This window comes from Ochlerotatus camptorhynchus, unplaced genomic scaffold (assembly GCF_037179485.1).
Source record: "Ochlerotatus camptorhynchus isolate MF236.1 unplaced genomic scaffold, CSIRO-AGI_Acam_v1.1 ptg000784l, whole genome shotgun sequence".
Lineage (NCBI taxonomy): Eukaryota > Metazoa > Arthropoda > Insecta > Diptera > Culicidae > Ochlerotatus > Ochlerotatus camptorhynchus.
The window spans coordinates 105,665-127,835 of record NW_027041249.1 but is presented as its reverse complement, the minus strand read 5'-3'; the positions used below and the strand labels follow the sequence as shown (position 1 = coordinate 127,835).

The 22,171-nt window shown below is 38.1% G+C and overlaps 1 protein-coding gene across 1 annotated transcript in view; it reads right to left on the bottom strand.

Moving 5' to 3' along the window:
* Window positions 1–22,084, bottom strand: part of LOC135715025 (uncharacterized) — a 93,273-nt gene extending 71,189 nt beyond the window's left edge. The window contains exon 1 of the mRNA XM_065238433.1: window positions 21,106–22,084. The gene's annotated coding sequence lies outside the window, so the exon portion shown is untranslated. The remainder of the gene's footprint in view (window positions 1–21,105) is intronic.
* Between the last annotated feature and the right edge of the window lie 87 nt (window positions 22,085–22,171).

Below are 22,171 nucleotides of genomic sequence, written 5' to 3'. Positions count from 1 at the left end.
TCGAGTTTCAATCATTACCACTTTATGCGCAACAAAAGCACTTGAAAAAACATTCACACATCCCAGCTCACATCATGATGGGCTTGTTATATGTTTTGCTTTCGAGTGAATGAGTTTCTAATATCATCACCGATATCAGTAAGATCCAGAGTCGATGTTATAATAAGAGTCCCGCGATAATAACAAAATGTTGCGAACAAGCAGCACTGTTTGTGATTTATTTATCGTCAGAGTAAACGGCAACCAGATTTTTTGCATTAGCATCGGATGACTTTCATTCAGAAGTGAAAAATTTCATGTCAATAGCGGAGCTTCTGGGAGACAAAAACAATTATAGAACCTGAAAAATGTTCAAACAAGAGTTTGGTATAATTTATAAATACCACAATGTACTAAATAAAGCGAAGAAATGTAGTTAATCTAAAATTACTAAAATATTGTCAGCAATGAATGCAATACTTGTAGTTCACTGGCTGTGGGAACGATAATGTTTATTTACTTGGCTTGTTTGGTACCCCGCTCGACAGTTCGATTGGTACTTCTGGCTTCACTCTTGGCGGGACTCTCATTATAACATTGACTCTGGTAAGATCTAGTAAGATGCATTGTTTACAAAAGCAGATACGTCCCTTGCAAAAAGTAATCGACAATTGATGATTTGTGAAGCTGTTTTTCAACATAATCTTTAGAAGCATAGAAGTATACATGGAAAAAACGCAACGTATTGAAATCATTGCTAAACAAACGTAATAAAATATGCCGGCTTCCTTGGCCATTATATTCGAAAATTACGTTGGAATAATGATTACTTTCCTATTTTCTTCTTATCTTCTTCTTCTTCTTCATTCTTTTATTTAACTTTGGTCTGTGTTCCGCAATCTAGTGCCAATCACCGACAGACATCGATTGCCATCCATTGACGGCAATCGAACGTGCAGGGTTAGGGGATTATTATTATTATTACAGCTTTCACACACCTGCGTAGGATATCGCACCCATTCACACCACATATACCTACGGCTTTACTTCCCTTCCGAAGGAAGACCAGAGATTTTTATGCCTCAGAAAAATCCCACCGACCTCGGCTGGGATTGAACCCAGACCCATTTGGGTCACGCTTGCCACTACACCACCGGCGCCGGCACTTTGCTATTTTGTAACGAAGGTAAACGGTGTATTCGATAAAAATGGAACACCGAAAATCTTCTGTAACTTTTTAACCGTATGAGTAAACAACCTGAAAATTTGAGTAAATCTTATTCATTGTGTATTGTTAACATCTGTTATTTCATAGTTATTCAAACAGTAGTTCCAGTCATGTCGTCGAAACAAGAAAATGTCTGAGAAAAAATGGTGTGCACTTACAATCAAAATCCAGAGGCGTCCCACCGATGGATCGCAAAAAGCTTGGAATTGCAAATACAACTGTATCTCGTGTGATAAAAATCTTCAATGAGCGTCTGAGTGCCCGAAGGAAGGAAGGGAGTTTTCGTAAAAGTGGTCCAATGGACAGTAAAGTGGCCAGGAAAGTGATGCAACAGTTTAAGAACCGTCCAAACATGTCAATTCGGATGTCGCTAAAAAGTCCAAGGTGTCAGTCAGTTTTGTGCAGAAAACCATGAAACGTGCTGGGTTACTTGTTTACAAGGCGCAAAAATCCTCAAACCGGAATGAAAAGCACAACATAAACACGAAAACCCGCGCCCAGAAACTTTACACGAAGTTGCTCACGAAATCATGTTGCATCATGATAGATGACGAAACATACGTCAAGTCTGTCTACCGTCAACTTCCTCGGCAAGAATGTTTCGTTGCCATGTCGTTCCGGTGGATGTTCGAAAGAAAAAATATCGAAATATGCAAAGAAGTTCTTGTTCTAGCAGACGATTTTCGGATGTGGTGAAATAAGCGCTCCCTTCATCACTTCCGGAACAATCAATCCGGAAGGATTTATACGGAAGAGTGGCTTAAGAAGCGTCTCTTGCCATTCATAATTTAATAATTTAAGCACTAAGAGCTTTTTGTTGTAAATTTATTATTTTTAATCATAACACCATTTCAAAGATATTCGATAATTGTAGGTAGTATTTGGGAAAATAGTACTTTTTTCAATAGTTCATAACTTTTTTGTTTACGAATTACCCAGCAAATATACATTTTCAGTAGGTATCACTTAATCTAAACTACAATATAAATATAAAACATAATTAAAAAAAAAATGCAATTTGAGTAATTTTTTATAATTTAGATTTTTTTTTTTTTGTGAAGAATAAAATATTTTTTTACAGTGCATATTTTTTCTTGAAAGGCACAATACTTGTCCGCAACTTCGCCGAAGACACCATCACGCCACTCACAAGACGCGACACCATCTCGATCAAACAAATCGTTCGCGAGATTTATGTTTTTCTATTGATGCGTATCATTTTTGCAGAATCCCTTTTCAAGTGTTAGTCGTGTTCAAAACTAGAGAACCAAATATGTAAAATGACATGTTGAACAATAATAAACAACTGTGTAACTAATTTTTAGAGTACTAAAAATCATCCATCAATGAAAATTTACAAATCGTAGAACAAAAACTTTTAGTAGAATTGGAACTTTTTGTTAGCACCCATTTATATGTGATTTCTAAACAGGAACAATATTTGTTACGTTTTAAATCGTTTTCCATGCAAAAATTACTTTATAAACCGTGATAACAAGAACTAAAAAAATTTGACTAAAAGTTCTCGTTCTACTTTGTTTGTCAATTTTCAAATTCCCTTGGTTTTCAATATGCCAAAACATTCCTCATTCTACGAGCTTTTATTTAAAAAATAGAAATAATTAACAAGGACATTTTGAGATATTTTAGTATTTAACAATTAAAAAAAAAAACGTGTATATTTTCCCCAGAAATAATATATTTTGCTCTAGAACTTTGTCTCAGACGGCATTTCGATCAGAAGTGACGTTTTCATGCTACAATTTATTGGAAAATGTCAAAGAAGCCATTTTGAAAAAATTACAATAACCAAAATGGCTGAATTTTAGCAAAAATATTAATTATTGTCCATAACAAACAATTATACAAAGTTTCGTGTAAATCGAAGAAGGTCGAGTCAAATATTAATATTTTTTGCTATTTGTCCTGAAACTTCTTAAATAATCTCATATCAGCTTAAAACACATTTATAGACCCCGTTTCCGGGTGGTTCTGTCATACTATGGAACTTAAATATTTGAATGACGTGCAGCGCATCATCAACAATATGTCACCACATACAATGTACTACAATATAACAGACCCAGATTCCGTTTATCAAACCCAGTAGTACCTGAATCAGCACAAATCCATCTCGTAACGTCCACCTCAACCATTATTGACTGCTGCTGCTGCTGCTGGACTCTTCACATGATTCGACTCCACCGACGACCGACGCTGTGGCGTGTCAATAAACCGTATCTGATGTACGGGGCCCTCTCTTCGACTTCTCAACCCACTCGTAAATTTGCCGATTCCGTTGGTTTGTTTTCAAAATAAATTTCTGTGAAACGTTGGGTGCCTTTTTATAGCGTGATCGCGCAACGCCTAGTCAAAACTCGACAAATCGAGCTAACCCATACCAAATTCAACCAATGAATGTGTGAATGGAAGCGTGTGTGACAAAACAAGTCCCGATGTGACCAGGGGACGCAAGGGGGCGGGAAATCAAAGAGTGGGAGGCTGTTAAGTGTACCATACCACACATTATTTGTCTCGTGACCACTTTTATGAATGAACCAACAGTTGTTTATGTTCTTTTTTTTCATCCTCAACTTAGCTGGAGTGTCCGGTGTAAGTTGGAGCACCGTTGGAAAGCTTGTGACGTTTTTGAACAGTAAATCAGTGGCCATTGGTGGTGAAATTTCTTCCAGTGTACAGAATCAATTGAGTTGGTGCAATCTCTGCAAGCCCATTAAGAAATGGATGAATGTTTTTGCCAGGTAGGCCATACGGGATAGGATTGCCGTTGTGGTTGTCAGTGGGAGCACGCGCCAGAAACTACGCGTGTGTGTGCGGAGATTGAGGAAATTGAGCTGTTAAAGGTGGTCATTCTTCGATTCGCGTGGAGAAGAAAGATGGATAATCAAAGCTCCACAGCCTTATGCGGAGCACGTGGAGGCGCATGGCGAATCGTAAAAAGCATTACCTCATTCATGCCTTCCCGAAAAGCAAAATTGCATGGGAGGGTAATATACCTATATTTTCACCAATCATTTAGTGGTGCTCTTTTCCTAGGAAGAAATAGACAACGGAGAGTAATTATTGCGTTGAAATGAAACGAGAAACCGGGTGGCAACTGCCAGAATATTGATCGATGACACTATTAAGATCTCATTTGCGGTTCGTTCTTTTTTTTTTTGAATAAAATAAAGATGATGAATGGCGATTTTCCGGAGCTGTCCTCAACCACAAAAGACAGACTGCAGTGCAAACCAAAGAAGAGGAGGTTTTCGATCTTGCTTTGGACAGAGCATCCGGTTTGTCGTTGGAAACAATGATGTATCTTTGTTTTCGAAAGTTTTCCCTTCAATGTTTGCTGTGCTATGAGCCGATATGAACGTGGTCTTGACATTGAAAACTTAATCGATTAAATTTTTGAGTAGGATTTGTGGTTGAAATATCACTGGTTCCAGATGTCACAAGCTGATTTAAATTGATGAAATTAGCGCACTGTATGTATTTGGAAATCTGTGACAGAAATATTCGCTTTTCATTTATGGCGCCTTCCGGTTCTAACCGGCGACAGTGGCCGAGACGATGGTGGCGCCTTAAATATAGTGTAAGCGACTCAGCCTGTCTGGCTCACCAAACGCGGTGATCTCTTTTTGCTCCCTGGAAAAGGTTTCTTAGCTTAATTGCAAATCCTCTTCTCCTAATCTAATCGGTTCAATGGTCATGACCGATATATTCCAATACCGAATTGGCGGTTTTTATGTTTGATTGGGCAGTATTTACATATGTCCTCTGGACCTCTCCAGATCGACGACCCGACATGGCATGGAACCCGGCTCGAAGGAGGATCTGTTTTCCCTCCTTTTGGGTGGGGAATTGATGAAGACGACGACGATGACGACGCGCGGTGCGGATTATGATGGTTTGTTTATTTTTTTTATTATTATTATGTTCTCCGCGCAGTATACAGTTTTTATCGCCTATATGAGATTTGAATGTAGCGGCGTGGCGCGGCTACCGACTAGACGCCGGAATCACGCTGTTCACGTTTCTCATATTCCGGGACCGTCGGGGAAAGCTACGGTATAGTTTTATTTTTTTTTGACAAAATGTTCACACCAAATGTCTAGAATGTAGTTTATGTTAGTTGACATCGCCATGCTAAGCTACCTTATCCGTTGACAAAAAAATCGCTGACGCGGGATGTGAACATTTCGCTGATATCAGACATTCGAAAGCAATATCTCGTTACGATTTGTTGGCAGTTTTGTCGGGGAGAGAAGAAAGAGAAGAATCTCTCGTTTACGTTGGCTAATTTTGATTTTGATATAAATTGCGTAAATACAGAATTGAGTGTATTGTGTATGCAACGAAGTATGAGTTTGATTCCTGCTCCAGTCGATTCAACTTTTCGTAAAAAGAAATTTCCCTTGGGACATGCAACATGCAACATGCATAAATGATGTAGTATTTGAGAGTGGAAGGAGAGAGTTTCAGAAGCTGTGTGCGGTCATGTATTACGTATAGCACTATACGCTACGAGGGGGGAGGGGGAGGTTCTAACATTGGTCAAAAATATGCGATGTCATTTATGGATGGTCCCCTACTGTTCCATTGGTTGTTGTCCATGTTGTCTAATGTTAAGTAGTCAGTTTGTGCAACTTCTGGATAAAGACTTTGTCAATTGTTATTTATTTTGTCTGAGAGCTGGCGTTCAGGGTGACCATTGCACTGGGAAATAACCGGGAATTTGAAAAGTAACCGGACAGAAACAATAAAAACCTGGGAATTTGATGGAAGAACCGTGAAAAACCAAAAACCTTAACAAACAATCAGCACCGTACTGAGCAGGTGGTGAAGGTGACATTCAAGCTTGTCATTTCCTCACACATTGAGCGCAAAGAGCAAAATTTACAGCTTACGACATTGAGGTGATAGTGGGTCGGTTCATATTTTTTTTTTGTTTTTTTTTTTTATTTTAGTCAATTTAACACTCTTTGGTCATTCGTGACTTGGGTGAGATTTGAACTCGTGAGTTTGGTGTGAGAGGTATGGATGTTAACCACTACGCCGGGGTCACCCCCCTCGGTTCAGAATGACTCACTTCATCGATTTCTTACAAAATAAAGCAAAGCTCAATCGAAAAAACTCATGCTTGCAAAGTTCACCGTCAACTAAAATTGCTATCTCTAGTTGTTGTTACAAAATTGATTTTGAGTTTAAATTTTCTGAAAACCATTTTCTAAGTTCAATTTTAGGACCACAATCATAGTGGTCGCTAACTTTGCTCATCAATTACACAAGTATTTAGTATGAAAGATCATATTTGACTTCCTTAGATCGTTTCAAAATATTGTTAGAAACATTTGCTCCGGAGACAATATACCTGTAAAATGCACAAGTTCAATACAAACCACATTTTTGTAACGCAACCCATTTCGTTTTCCTAAGCAATCAACTGGTTTTTGCATGTATCTGTGCGTATGCAGCCTCCAGGTGGAAGAACAATGTGATTTGTAGTGCTCGCACAAAACAGAGAAGTGAAAAAAAAGCCACATGACGGGGCGATCCATGAATGAATTAGCAAAAAAACAAACAGCACCGAGAGCATGATCAAGCTCGCGCGTGACGTTTGTCGTTCGCAATAATTGATGAATGTTTTAAATCTTTTAATTTTGTCGAACCTCTTAACGGAATCCATCAATGAAGAGCGTTGGGTGTGTTGATTTACATCCTTTTAAATCCGTTATAATTGCTTATCTTTTGACAGATACGCGTATTTCGTCTACTACTTGCAGACTTCTTCAGTGCCAAGTGGTTTTGACTACTTGGCACTGATGAAGTCTGCAAGTAGAAGACGAAATACGCGTATCTGTCAAAAGATAAGCAATTATAACGGAATTAAAAGGAAATAAATCAACACACTCAAAGCTCTTCATAATGAATATTGTAAGATATCTTTTGGAATTTCAATTAGAGGATTCGAGTATTCGAGGATATTCTGTGAAAGTTTCAGCCTACCTCCCTCAAGTATTCTGATATATCTGGATATTTTTAAAGATAATTAGATAAATTGGACTATTTTAGAAATCACCCACCTTTGCAATTGCTAAATGAAATATTTTTTATATTAAAAAGTTGCTCAATTTTTACAAGTATTTAAAGATATTCTGTGAAAATGTCATCCTATTTGATGGAGGTATTCTGATATCACTGGGTATTTTTAAATAAAATTAGACAATTTGAACTATTTTAAAAATCACCCACCTTTACCATTGCTGATTGAAATATTTTTAAACCAGATTGATCCTCAATTTTCACAAGGAACTATCCACCTACCCTCTTCTAAACATCATTCTCTAGCTAATAAATTATCACACGAAAGCTTCATGTTAGCATTTCCAACCAGCTCTGAAAATCGCTAACTTCGCGTATGAAGTAACATAAAAACACTTTGAATGTAACAACTCAAGGCGGGAGTAAGCCGTCAACAATGCTGATGATGGTACAGCACGCAACAACCACCCTACTGCCTTCTCTCTGAGATGACCAAGTTGGTCATGACGAGAGGAGCAACACAATAGTTGGGTAAAGAAGAATTGCATTATAACACACCATCGACTGGAAATGCTCTCGCAACGTGGGGCTTTAGGTAGTGATGAAACGACGTTAGAACTATTCCACAGCCGCAACCAGTTTATGAGCAAAAGGAGGACGCACATTTTTTGCCTGTAGACTTGAAGACATACTTCAAGTCTCCGCGTACATCGTACGGGTTAGGCAAAAGATGTGCGTCTGACTTTAAAAACTGTCGCATTAATGGCCCTTCGCTCATTTTCGACTTCTATTCAATTTTCATACTGCCGTACTCTAACGGAACTATCCACCTACCCTCTTCTTTATAATACAAATAATGCTCATGTTCACAGTATGTCATACAAGTGTATCTGCGGCATTAGGATGATCGACTTTTTCATGAAAGACCCGACATCTTGAAACCTCTATTTTCAAATTCATCCGTCTTTTTTGATCCACCTTTATTTTAAAAAAACCGTCATTTTTAATTCACCATTTTGAAATTCATCTTCTATCTTATCTTGAAACTGTAATTTTTTTTTTTTTTTGGTAATCACAGTGGCAGCAACTTGCTAAAACTCTACACTGGACCCCTTTTATTGATAAATTTTGCTTCTATGAGCCTCTATTTTAAATCAACACACAGACTTTCCTAAGCTATGGTGCCCGTTTGGTCACTGTTGTTTTTGTGCTGATCCAAATAGTTTTGATAATATAATTGCGCATTCTTGTTTTTTTAAAAGGTTGATTTTTGTCCCAGTCTTGTCTTCTGTCGTCACTTATTTTGTCATTTTGTCTTGTGTACTTGTGTCAACTTGTGTCTATTGTCCTTCCCTATCTGTTACTCTGTCATGACTAATTTCATTGATATATAAAAATAGTAATATCAATTACAGGATAATATGGTTATTTCTCGATTACTTTTTCAAAGGGAAGCACCAGCTCCTGCAAACAATGCATCTGATCGTCGATCCGGCGCAACCGGCAGCTCGCACACGCTTATCAACACCACCAGCAGGTAGAGGAAAATTTCCCCTATCTGATGATAGTGCCAGCCCACGTGGGCGAGCCACCAGTTAAGCCAAATCGACGACCAAACGCACCGCCTACAAAGCCGATATTATCGAGATTTCTACTAATTAATGAATTATTGACAATTACCTCTCATGATCCTTGGCTCTGATTTTAACTTACCACTTTTTGATTATTTATCAAATACCTCTCCCAGAATATATAACTCCCCGATGCCTTGTTGGTTTCTGGTCTCATTTGGATTGGTCCTGAATTTGTTTGACATCCTGTTCGAAGTAATTCTTTGAGTTCCAGCTTGTACGTGTCTCACGTCATATGATTCGCCATTCATAAAGATAATGGGTTAAAAGGGAGTAAAACATACATAAAGGTAGATTAGTATTAGTTGTACTTGATCCAAACAATAGAAAAAAGCATAGATGCCTTAGTAGAAAAATAAAACTAATATATAACTAAAAGTGCAATGGATAAGTGTTAGTTCCGGGATCATTTTAGTGTTAGTAGTTACGTTAGTTTTGATCCGTATTCAGCCCTGCTGGCCCCTCAAGCACTATTTGCAGCAATTGTGATAAGATTATGCGACACTGCTACTACTACTATGTTAGATGTATGACTTGTCAATTTTCGCAACGCAATGTCTTTCAATAAATCACTCAATCAATTTGATGTTTGAAAATTTGCTCAAAAGGGCTTTGTTGACACATCATACCTTACCGAAAACTAAAGCACAACAATCCTAATTCTTATTTCAAACCTATCAACATATTTAACACATCTTTCCTAAAACTTCACTTGTTCGTAAGCGCCTGGTTGAAGATATGACTTTCGCTATTGACATTGTCTGTAATTAACAAATACACTAAATAGGAAGATTTATTATACAACTTCATAGGCTAGTCACCTCTCTAAGCGGACCCCCTCGTCCTATCTCTTATGTTAATTAACTTTCTGAATTCTATAATTGAAGTTTATTTAATAAATAACTGAAATCTCTAATCTACCTACACAATCATAACCCATGCTTTTAAACTACAATTTAACGTGTTTCAAGTACTTCTGGCTTTTACATATATTAATTATATCTTTGTTCGTCCCAGATTACACCTTCAAGTGACTAAAATGCTTCACTTTGAAGTTAGTTTCCAAGCTAATTTTAAATTGTATATTGTATAGGGTAAATGTTCCAACTACGCTCTCACGTTTCCACTATGTAACACCACAAAAATACATATGGGTATGTCACAATAGAAGCACACCACAGTGGAAATCTCGAGCCATAGTTCAAACACTTATCCCAAATCAAAATGAAGCACATATAAGATTAGTTACAATACCATGTACAAAAATGATGTTTAACATTGTTTCCTGAGTAATACTTCAATGAAAAGAACAATGAAAGCTTATCACGCAAATAGAAGGAGCACTGTTGGGCACTTTCTGAAATATTTCAATAGTATAATTCCCTTGCAAACCCAAATGAATCTATCTGAGTAAAAATAAATAAAATAAGAGTGATTTGCGGCAAAACCCGCCAGTATCACACCCAACGTCAGTGCCTATACGTAAGCGTACTACGACGCGGCTCTCAATAAAAGGAGTAACAAGTGTGATACTATCACTGCTAGACTAGATCTTTGGTTCTCTCATGCAGTGGTTTATCAGAGAGGGGAAGCTGCCTGCCTGCCCATGACGCCATTCTATCGCGGCATGAGCCAGCAACGCCGACCATAAACCTACCGTCTCCAACACTCCACTAGCATGAAATTAAGCCCGCCCACCAACAGCAAGGTGCAAAAACTAGCCAAGGGGAGGGCTTATCTTGAAACTGTAATTATTATATCAATATTGGAATCATTGAAACTGTACTACAATATTGGAAGATTGACTATTTTCTCAAAGACCCACCATCGTTAATCCAAAATTTAGAAAAACATCCAACATTTTGGAATTGAAATTTCCCATTTCAATAGTGGAGTTATTATAAGCATATAACAGTATTATATTTAGAAAGATCGAACATTTTCTCGAAGACTTATCATTTTAAATCCATTATTTTGAAAATCATTCGCCATCTTGGATCCACCATTGTGAAAATAAACCATCATCCAAGAATTTAAATAGCAGGACTTCTCTAAACTTCGGCAGGTCTTCCCCGACCTTCAGCAGGCCTTCGCTGACTTCGGCAGGAGTTGTCTGAACTCCATCAGGACTTCCCAGATTTCCAAGAATTGAAATGGCATGCCTTCCCTGAACTACGGCAGGACTTCCCTGAACTTCAGCAAGACTTCCCTGAACTTCGGAAGGACTTTCCCGAAGTTCAGCAGGCTTTTCATGAACATTGGCAGGACTTTCCTGAACTTAGGCAGAACTTCCCTTAACTTTGGCAGGATTTCCCTGAAATTCGGCAGAAAGTTCGGGAGGCCTACCCTGAATTTGAAACCTTGGAATTGAAGTTGTCATTTCAGTAGTAAAATTATTATAATCATACAGTAATATTGTACTTACAAATATGGTCAAAATGTCAATACTTCCCATTTTGCTGATTTGCAATGCTTGTTGGTATTGGAGAAGTTTGAATTTGGGTGTGGAGCCAGTATAAACGGAAAAAAAATAATATCTTTCATCTTACGGGGAAGTTCACCGCTCCGGAAAAAATAATTACGTTTTGATTTTTCTAAAAATATTGGAAAAAGATATAAAAAATCCTCACCAATTTTCTAGTTTTCTTAAAAAAAAAACGTACGAAAACCTTTTTTCTAAGTCATCATGGCATAAAGTTGGACTCATAACATCACAAAACATCGACTTTTCGGTTTTGCTGAGAGTCCAATTGTTTTTCATGATGAGATAGAAAAATATGTTTATGTGTAATTTTTCTCAAGAATCCAAGAAAAAAACTGATTTTCTTGGATGTGGATTTTCCGTTACCATTGTATTGCAAAGTGTCCTATCGATTTTAGTCCAACGTGTATTCTCCGAGAAAATTGTTTGGAACAAAATAACATTATTTATGTTTACGGTAATAGTGCTATAAAGCAGGATATTGTAAATCGAATCCGCGTCAATGGAACACGTAGTATGTTAAGATAATTGGCTCCACCTTGAAATATCTAGTAATCCTGATCTGTCTCCGCAACATTTATTCAGTGGGTCAAGGACTTTTCGTTGGTGGACAGAAGTTCATAATATTGTCACTACGGGGCGCTAGCGTGCAATTAAAATTTCCTGAGTGTGCTAAAACTTGGGATCCTGGCCATATAGAACGTTTCTGTCTTAGACAAATTTGTTCACTTGGTTAAGGCCATTTAATTGATGAACAGCAGTTCAACATTTTCTCAATACGCGGCGCAAGTGTGCAAGTGAGTTTCCTGAATATGCCATATCTTGGGACCCTAGCCAAATAGAAGTTTACTGCCTTGGGCAAAATTGTTCAATGGGTAAAATCTTTAGGTTAATGGACTTAAGTTCAGAATTATCTCAAGACGCGGTGTTAGTGTGCAAGTTGATTTCCTTGGAAAATCCTTATGGCTTTTGCTAGAAGTAGGTATATTCCAACTTCCAAAAGGCCTTAATCTACCGAAAAAAAATTGAAGAAATCTGTAACCTTCTATATGATGAGGATCACGAGATATTCCGAGGAGGAACGGAAAACCCACGTGTGTTGTACAAAGTACAACGAGCGAGTGCTCGTATTACAAAGATGGAGCGAGTACTAAGGACTGTTCATTAAAGAAAGTGGACACCTGTTTAACAATGGTTTAGGGTTAAAACTTAACGAAAGATTATGAATTATCACTCAGTGTGTAAAAACATTGTTTATTTTGGCCACACACCTGAAAAATAAAAAAAAATAAAGTGAGAAATTTCGAACGATGGGTCGGATCAGCTTATCAACTCGCAGATTAATTCTGCACAAACGGTTTTCCGAAAAGTTGTCGTTTCGAGAATTGGCAAAAAGCGTGAAGTGCAGTAAATATACAGTGCTCAAGATTGTTAAGAAGTTTGGAGAAACGTGTCAGATTTACCGAAATCTGGGCGCAAAAAGAGGGCATCGGAACAGAAAAAGGAGCTGGCAGCAGTACGCCTTTTGAAATCGCATAAACCGTGTTCCGTTCGTTAAATTACCAAAACATTGGACATTAGCGTCGGAACAAATTGTATGGAAATAGATTCCGCTAATAGGGTCCTTAACCACTACTTTAAAAAAATTTCGGGCGAGGGAAGGTGTTCAATATTACAGATTTATATAACATCATTTGACTTCAAAGAACTTCGTAGACGCTTGGAGAATTTCTTGAAAGTAAAATTTCATGGAACTCCATAGATCTTCTAGAAACATTGTAGAACTTTCGAAAAATAGCAGCGCCCGTGGTATAGTGGTAAGTGTGATTGCTTCTCTCCCCAAAGGACCTGGGTTCATTTTCTGAGGCATAAATCTCTGATCACGCCTTCCTTCGGAAGGGAAGTAAAGCTGTTGGTCCTCGGTCTATGAGTTGATGGGTCGATAGATAGGGTCCAGGTGTGCGAGCTGCCTCCGTGACGTCGGTAGTATTGGTACTCAGAAAACAAAATCGATGAAAAACAAATCAAAGATAAAAACTTTCGAACACTTCTTTAACATTCATTGGACTGAGTAGAAGAGCTGAAAATATTCTAGAAGTTTTTAAAGCAATTTTTAAAATAAGTTCAGCTAACTTTGTAAAAGCTTAATGAACTTCATAATTTTTTTTGTAGAAGTTAAGAGAACTTTGTTGAGATTTTTTTATTAGCAAACTTTAGATAAATTTAGTGAATTTTGTAGAAAGCCAAGGAACTTTGATGAAGGAATTTTTTAACGCAATTAGACTTTTTTAAACTTGAGAGACTTTGCAGATGGTCATAGAAATTAAAAAAAAAATCAGGATAAACTTCGCACAATTGGGAACATTAAACTAGTTTGGGAAACTTCGTTGAAATTAAGAGAACTTTGTATAATGTTAGGAAACTTCACGAAAGATCTTATTTTAGCTTCCGAGCACTTCGTTGAAGTCTAATGGACTTAACATAGAGCAGGAAATTCGTTAAAATTCAGGAAACTTTGAAGAACTTCATAGGAAATCTATAAAACTCTCGGCAGTGAGCTTCATAGGACCTCTGAGAACTTTGTAGAAGTGAAGAGATTTCCGTTGCAATTAGAGGAACTTCGGGGTTTCATTTGGGATCTTACAAGATGTTTTGGGAACTTCGTTTCACCCAGATGTTTAGGAAAATTCGTAGAAAATGTTCCAGTCCTTTCTTAAAATTTGGAGATTATCATAGATGTCTTGAGATCTTGGATGAATTGAGGGAATTTAAAAAAAAACTAGGAAGTTGAATTAAGTTAAATGAAGTTAATGAAACGTAGAAGTTGAGAAAATTTTCAATAAGTAAACTTTGTAGATATCGAAGGAGCATTGAAGCAATTTTTCCACCCCTCAGGAATTTGTCGATGTAAAAAGTCACCTGTGCCACCTGCTGAGTACGGCGCTGTTTACCGTACAAGACCAGTACAAACAAGTACTGAACCTCTAAATACTGGTTAAGTGTGTGTAATAAAGACTGTACTCGAATAAAATGCTCGACTGCTTGACCTTGTACTGGCGAACGAGCTCGCTCTCCCGGAATGCTCGGTATCTGAACAGGGTTCCTTCCATTCATTTTGGCTAAGAAAATGTTTTATGAAATTATGGAATAATAAGATTATATGATAATATTTTGTTTATGTAAGCAACAAGAAAATATTGTGAAGTTTGTGTCTGACGCATAATTCCTGAAAATTTTGGTACGTTTGCGTCGCAATAAGCGATTTTGTCATTTATCTCACCCACTCTTCGCTCTTCACTCTTCGCGAAAAGGCGATCAGAAAATCGCTCATTGTGACTCTGTTAAAGCTAAAGTTGCATGTTTTGTGTGGCAAACATAAACTTTACAATCTTTTCTTGTAACTTACACATACAAAATATTATGATAATATCTTATTATTCAATAATTTCATAAAACATGTTTTTCGCAAAAATGAATGGAAGGCACCAGTCTGAAGCTGCAGATCCTTTGATAAGTCTTGATGCCGATCACCCCGCGTTGGAAACATCCATCAGCCTTCATGCTCCCATCAGCTTTGAACCCACCGAAGATGTGCTAGGTCTTGATTTCCGCAAAGCAGACTTTCTTGCACTGACTCATGCGCTTGAACAAGTCGATTGGCAAATGCTTGAGCAATCACCCAGCGTCGACGAGGCTGTTGAAAATTGCATTGGGATTGTCAACCGCTTAATCACTACTTGTGTACCATTACGAAGACCTCCTTTACAACCCGCTTGGTCAAACACGCACCGCTCTCACAAAACGATGGTTCTCTCGAGCTAGCAACAACTATCGGAAGTATAATCGGTTTCTCTACAAATGGTATTCTAGGCGAATGCAGCACAACCTTCGCACCAACCCTAAATTGTTTTGGTCGTTTGTCAACACTAAGAGAAACGAAGTTGGAGATCTCTCTTGGAGATAGACATGCGCGCACTCCATTCGAGAAATGTAACCTTTTGGCAGAACACTTCAGACACGCCTTCAACGACACAACTGCCTCAGCGGATCAAGTGATCGAGGCAACCAGAGACACGCCAAATGATGTGTTTCGTTTCGACATCTTTGAGATATCCGAGGAGCTAGTGGAGTCTGCCATTAAAAAGATGAAACATTTGATTGCTGCTGGTCCTGATGGGATCCCCGCATGTATCCTGAAGAAATGTTCCACACTAAGCCATTAACGAAGTTGTTCAACCTTTCACTGCAGCAAGGTGAATTCCCTAGGAGTTGGAAATCCTCCTTTATGTTCCCAGTATTCAAAAAGGAGAAAAGCGCAAAATTGAAAACAATTGCAGAATCACTTCACTCTGTGCCTGCTCTAAAGTGGTTGAAATAATCATTAATGACGCCCTATTTGCAAGCTGCTGTAGCTATATTTCTCCGGACCAGCATGGGTTCTACTCTAAGAGATCTGTCTCTACAAATCTAGCACCATTCGTATCCTCCTGCCTTCGGAATATGGAAGCAGGTGCACAAACAGATGTCTTCTATACGGATTTGAAGGCTGCTTTTGATCGAGTTGATCATGCTATCCTGCTAGCTAAACTGGATAAGCTTGGTGTGTCACAGGGCTTCATTTCAAGTCTTACTTGACAAATCGAGAGCTCTGCGTGAAAATCGGAGCAGCACAATCAAACTCTTTCGCCAATACATCCGGTGTCCCTCAAGGCAGCAACTTAGGACCGTTGCTATTTTCAATCTTCATTAACGAGGTTGGATTGATTATTCCGGCTGGCTGTCTCTCTTTCTATGCAGATGATGTTAAGATTTATGTTGTAGTTCGAAGCCTTACTGACTGTTTACAGCTACAGCATATGATCGAAGACATTGAGGATTGGTGCTCCAGGAACTTCATCACGCTGAGTATTCAAAAATGCAGCATCATCATTTTCATCGCAAGCAGAAGCCAATCAAGTTCAACTTTACAATCAACAATGAACCTTGGCAACGTGTGAGCAGTATCCGCGATCTAGGAATTACGCTTGATCCTGGAATTACATTCAAGCTGCATTATTCTGAGATCATCGCTAAAGCTAATAGACAACTCGGGTTTATCTTCAAGATTGCTGATGAATTCCGTGATCCACATGCCTGAAAGCACGGTACTTTTCTCTCGTGCGTTCAATATTGGAATTTGGAGATGTCATCTGGTGCCCATACCAAGCAATTTGGATAGCGAGAATCGAATCCGTTAAAGAAAAAATTCGTACGTTATGCATTACGCCACCTCCCATGGAACGATCCTGTCAATCTCCCACCATACGAACATCGCTGCCAACTTTTGGGCCTTGATACATTAGAACGTAGACGCACTATCGCTCAGGCAGTGCTCGTTGCTAATGTATTTTTGGGCGGTATCGACTCTCCAAGTATGCTAGCAGAATTAGAAATGTATGCTCCTGAACGACCATTGCAGACAAGGAATTTCTTACATCTTGGGACGCGCGCAACAAATTATGGCCTGCATGATCCAATAAGATTCATGTCTGCTAGTTTTAACAGCTTCTACGAATACTTCGATTTCAACATTTTTGCGGCTGCGTTTCGTAACCGAATTCAACGAAGTCTGCACGAGGGATGAAATCTACTGAAAATTGGAATAACTCGACGTGCAATGATGGGCAAAATTACATTTTGCAACAGGTGAGTAACATTCCAATGCTCTCACAGCTTAAGAAATGTGCTACCTGAATCTTTTTTGTTTCATGTTCTCTGTATTTTACTTGACGACGAGGTTTGCTTCCAACGATGGACCATGCCAATTACACATTTTATGCTTCTGACATCATGTTTGTTAAATGTTATGTTCCTAATTTTGTATTTTGTATTGTGTATTGTGAAAAGATGTGGGGTTTTTACGTCATTTCGGCTTTTCCCCATCAAATTATCAAATTTCATTAAGACAACACAAAGTCAGATGAGAAATATTAAATAAATAAATAAACATAAATAAAAAATAAAAAATTAAATGCAACAGTCAAAAATGATCATCAAAAATTCATTTTAAGTTGGATATTTTTTAATCTCTCAGGGAATAAATAAACACATATTAGCTATGTTTTTGAAAAGTTGGTTTTTTCATCCTCCTCTCTTAGGCTAAATGCTCGCACCTTGGACTTAACGCTACCCATCAAATCCTGTGCAACACTTGCGCCATCTTTCTTACACACTTTCATCCACTCTTTCTTCAAATCCTTGCCCCTCCCTATTTTCCGGAGCTTGCCCTTCATAATCGCCCAGAATTTTTCTATTGGGCGAAGTTCAGGCGAGTTTGGCGGATTTGCCTCCTTCGGCACAAAAACAACACCGTTGGGTTCGTACCAGTCCATCACCGGTTTCACGTAATGGCACGATGCCAGATCCGGCCAACACAGAGTGTCACCTTCGTGGGACCGGAGGAAGGACAGCAGGTGCTTCTGGAAGCATTCTTCTTTATATATTTGGCCGTTAATGGTGCCGGTCGTTATGTAAGGCTTGCTGAATTTACCGCACCCATAGATCGCCTGCCACACTAAGAACTTCTTGAAAAATTTATCGACCTTCTTCTTCCAGAACTTCGCCGGAACATCCAGGTGGGACTTGCCGACGAAAAACTCCAGACCAGGGATCTGCTTTGCATCCACTTTAATGTACGTCTCGTCGTCCATTACGATGAATTTCGACTGCACCGCGGTACAGCCATAGAGGTAACTCTAAGACAATAAGGTCCCGAAGAAACGTACTCAACTTTTTGGTTCAGGTCTGGTACTCTCTTCGGTCCCAAGCTAATCGATTCACCCCTCGAAACATAGGAAAATCCACGAGCCCCTCATTTTATCTATCAAACTTTCATAGCGAATCAAAACAAACATTGTGTAGTACTAGAATTTTAACTAGAATGGGGTACGTTAATCGTTTGCTTGGGACCAATAGGCTAGTCAAGTAGTGAGCCAATTTAAAATCGTTAGTTTCATATTGATTATTGATACAGCTTCCTGGTGCGAGATTTGACCACCGTATTCTGTTTATCGGTTCAGTAAGGCGCCTTCCTTACCTTGAAGACATGAAGTCTGGCCCGCAGACGCAATAATTGACCTACTTGGCCACGTCCTGAATCGAAAGGTTCAGATTACGATTGAAGTAATCCCTCACCTTCCTTGCGTTCACGGGCCGGTCGTCTTCGCTTTTCCACTGCCAGCTCGCCACTTGGTTGTCTGGGTCTCCTTGAACGATTTTACCACACGGGACACGGTCTAAATGTCGATTCCAAACTGTTCCGCGATCCACCTGTGGGAGTGGCCTGGATTTTCCACGACCGCTCCCATAATTTTTTTGTCGAAGCACTTCTTGCTTGGAAGCCATCTCGACTACTACTTGACAGATTGTAACAAGATTTTGCACATGTAAACATTACACTCTAAACTAATTTTTCTCAAAATTTCATCAATTTTTACCCATGCGATAAAAAATTGTACACGAAAGAAAGTGTTGCATTTTTTATTCGAGTACAATCTCAAAATAACTCTTTGTCAGCTTTTGTAGCCAAGGATGTTGTAAAAAATCTTTTGTATCGAGAAAAACGTGATTTTGAGGTTGCCCCGATGAAATTTTTGAAAAAAAAAGTCGATTTTCATAGTCAAAGCTGAATAAATATTTCTAAAGCTTCGGAGTTCAGTGCAGTCATATTTTTTACACATTCCTGAGGATCTCTATTTACTATAAGAGAAAAATTTGTCACGGCCTGCTAGATGCTCAATTTTTTCATGATTTCTTTATTATTGCTGATTCACAGAAAACTTAGCATGCATAGACATTTCACAAATAAGAAGAAGCAACATCCGCAGCTATCAAACATAACCACAACCGGTTAATAACTATCATTCTTCGAAGCCTCGGTTGAAGACAGATCGAACCCTCTTGATGCAATCGACCCGATCCGCTGGGTTATCAGTTGTATCAATCAGGCTATACTGGAACCACATGTAACACTAGAATCTACTAAATAATTGTGGAGACGGGTGTCCTCATTAAATGCAGTAGTGTCCCAAGCAACACACCTGTTCTATAACAGTTTATATAACCTTTATATGACTGAATTTGGCTATATGGCAGATTAATCAACATAATTATATGATTTTGTGTTGCTTGGGTGTAGCAGTCCATAGGTTGGTTGGAGGATCTTCTTGTGCCAATGCGCTGAAATGCAATTTTAATTTACTGTTCTATTCAAATAGCTTCAGATTTCTTTAATTTGATCTTTCGAACTTCCAATTATTGTTGTTTTGAATGTTTTCTTTCATGTTTTATGTGTTGTCATGCGAACAAGGTCTACAACTCGGTCTTCAAGGAACGATTTTGGTTCAGTGCTCGAAAATCCCAAAAGCAGCTGTCAGTGACGATTGTCAATTTCGGTTGTCAAATCTGAACTGGCAATAATTCTCAGAAATCATGATTTTTCAGGTGCATAATGTCATTCAACCATCAAAAGTGGGTATCAAAATAAGTCCTATAGTTGATTTAATTCAGTTAAAAGTATGGCAAACAATTTTGCAAAAACGAGTCTTATTTTGATACCCTCTTTTGATAATTTAATGACAATATGCACCTAAACAATCGTGATTTCTGATATTTGAAAAAAAAATTCTTGAAACATTTTTTTTTCCTTATAGCAGGAACCCCAAGTAATGTGTAAAATATGCAAAAGAGTTAGATTACACTGAATTCCGATGCTTCAAAAATATTTGTTCAGCTATGACTATGAAAAATCTACCTTTTCAAAAATCTCATTGGGGCTACCTCTACATCAAGTTTTTCAGAGATGCTGCGATGCAAAAGGTTTGTTGTAACATCCTTGGCTATCATTTGGAGAGTGAGTCCTAGATTTCCCGACAAAATGTTATTTTGGGCCACCCTAAAGCAAAATGTATAATGTATTGAAGAGTTTTTTTAAAGTAATGAACGCAATGGTATGATTTAAAATGTTTGGTTAGCTGGCTGAGTTGTATTGAAAGTGCTGTACGTGCCCCTCGCCAAAACTCTAATATTACATATCAGATATTCTTCCAGGATGGCAGATTTATCAGAAAAAATGCTTCAAGACTTCACGTTAATCAATTATTATTCTGAAGATCTTTAACTGTTCGAAAAATTGCAGAAATTTTTACAGGATTGCTGGTTGAACATATATAAATAAGATTTTGTAAACGATCTCTAGCTGATCATAAATTTCAAATAAGATTTTAGAATGAGCAGGTTGGATCGGACGTGTTCAAAAGATCTCCAGCTAATCGAAAATATCAATAAAGTCTTGTGGATATTCAGGGCGATCAAAACTGATTTTAGTTCAATTATTCATAATCAACATTTAAAATATGAATTTCAAAAGTAAAAATCTAGAATATTCAGAAATATTTTTTGGAAGGCTTCATCAATTACAACATGACTCCAAACATCTTCATAAAACAAGGAATGTATCCAAAATGTTCGCGGAAAAAACTGTCCCTTGTTGCAAATGCAAAATTTTAGGCATTTATCTAAATATTTGTTAAAAGATGCGATTGACAAAATTTCGATAAGCCTGAAATTACAGAACACAACATTAAACAACAGCTCCTGATACTTTTGCAGAGGCTTTGATGTTTAATATATTGAATAAATATCTATCAGTGGTTTAGTTTTCATTAAAATCACTAAATTTTAAGTAATGTTCTTACCTTGTCGTTTATCTGATTAAGTAGTTGTTTGGAAGAAATCTGCTTACTGTAATATAAGTCTTAGAAACACTGTTTAAAAATATATTTTCCGATCACTATTTCAGCGTATAACACTCCTTCTTATTGATTTTTACTTTTACCGTCGCTAATCAATCATGTTTCAATTTACATTAGCCTATTTTTTCATTCGTAGTCGTTTCGTCACTTGGTATATTCCCAGAGTCGATCTTCGTTTGAAACTTTCAATTTGATTTATTTATGTTTTCCAATAAATAGCAAATTATCACCTATCATAATATATACCGCCGGCTGTTCGATTTAAACTCCGGGGGATTTTCCCACACCTTCTTTTCTCTGGTGAGGTCGATGAAAATAAATGTTTTAATTTGTACGTTTTTTCACATCATAATATTGAAAGGGAAATCGATTTCGTTGCTTTCTGCTGCATTAGAATTTCACTGTCGCCGTTAATCCCACTGAATGGAATACAAACCGCGATTTTAGCCGGCTTTTTTTTTGTATAATTACTTTTTGGGATTACATTAATAAGCAAAATATTGCTTCAAACTTCCTTCGAACGTAACGCATCGGAGCACGATCGCACTTTGCCCAAGCGTTTACCGACGCAACGTTGTTGTTGTTTCATCCCGAAAGGAGAATATTATTTATTTTGAATCAATCGCCCCTTCCTTCGCAATTACATACAATTCGACTCAAATGGTTCGACGGCCGGCGCCTGCCTTATGATCTGCGCGAATGCAAACCGCGGCTTCACATGCACACACACGAAAATCACCACCGCAACAAAGTTTACAAATATCCCAAGTGCTGCTTTGATCGTCACCGTCGTTATTGCAGCGAAATTCTCAAAGCGACGTTCAAGAGATTTCCGAAGAAAAACGCACACTTTCCACAGACTGTTAGGGGTTTCTGGGTAGGTACTGGAATCGAGCCACCACTAACTTCGAAAACGATGCTTGCCGCTTCAAGCTCGGAAGACAAATGATTCGAAGCAGCCAGCGGTGATTCTGTTTTTCCATGTTTGTTATTCACGCTCTCTCGACGC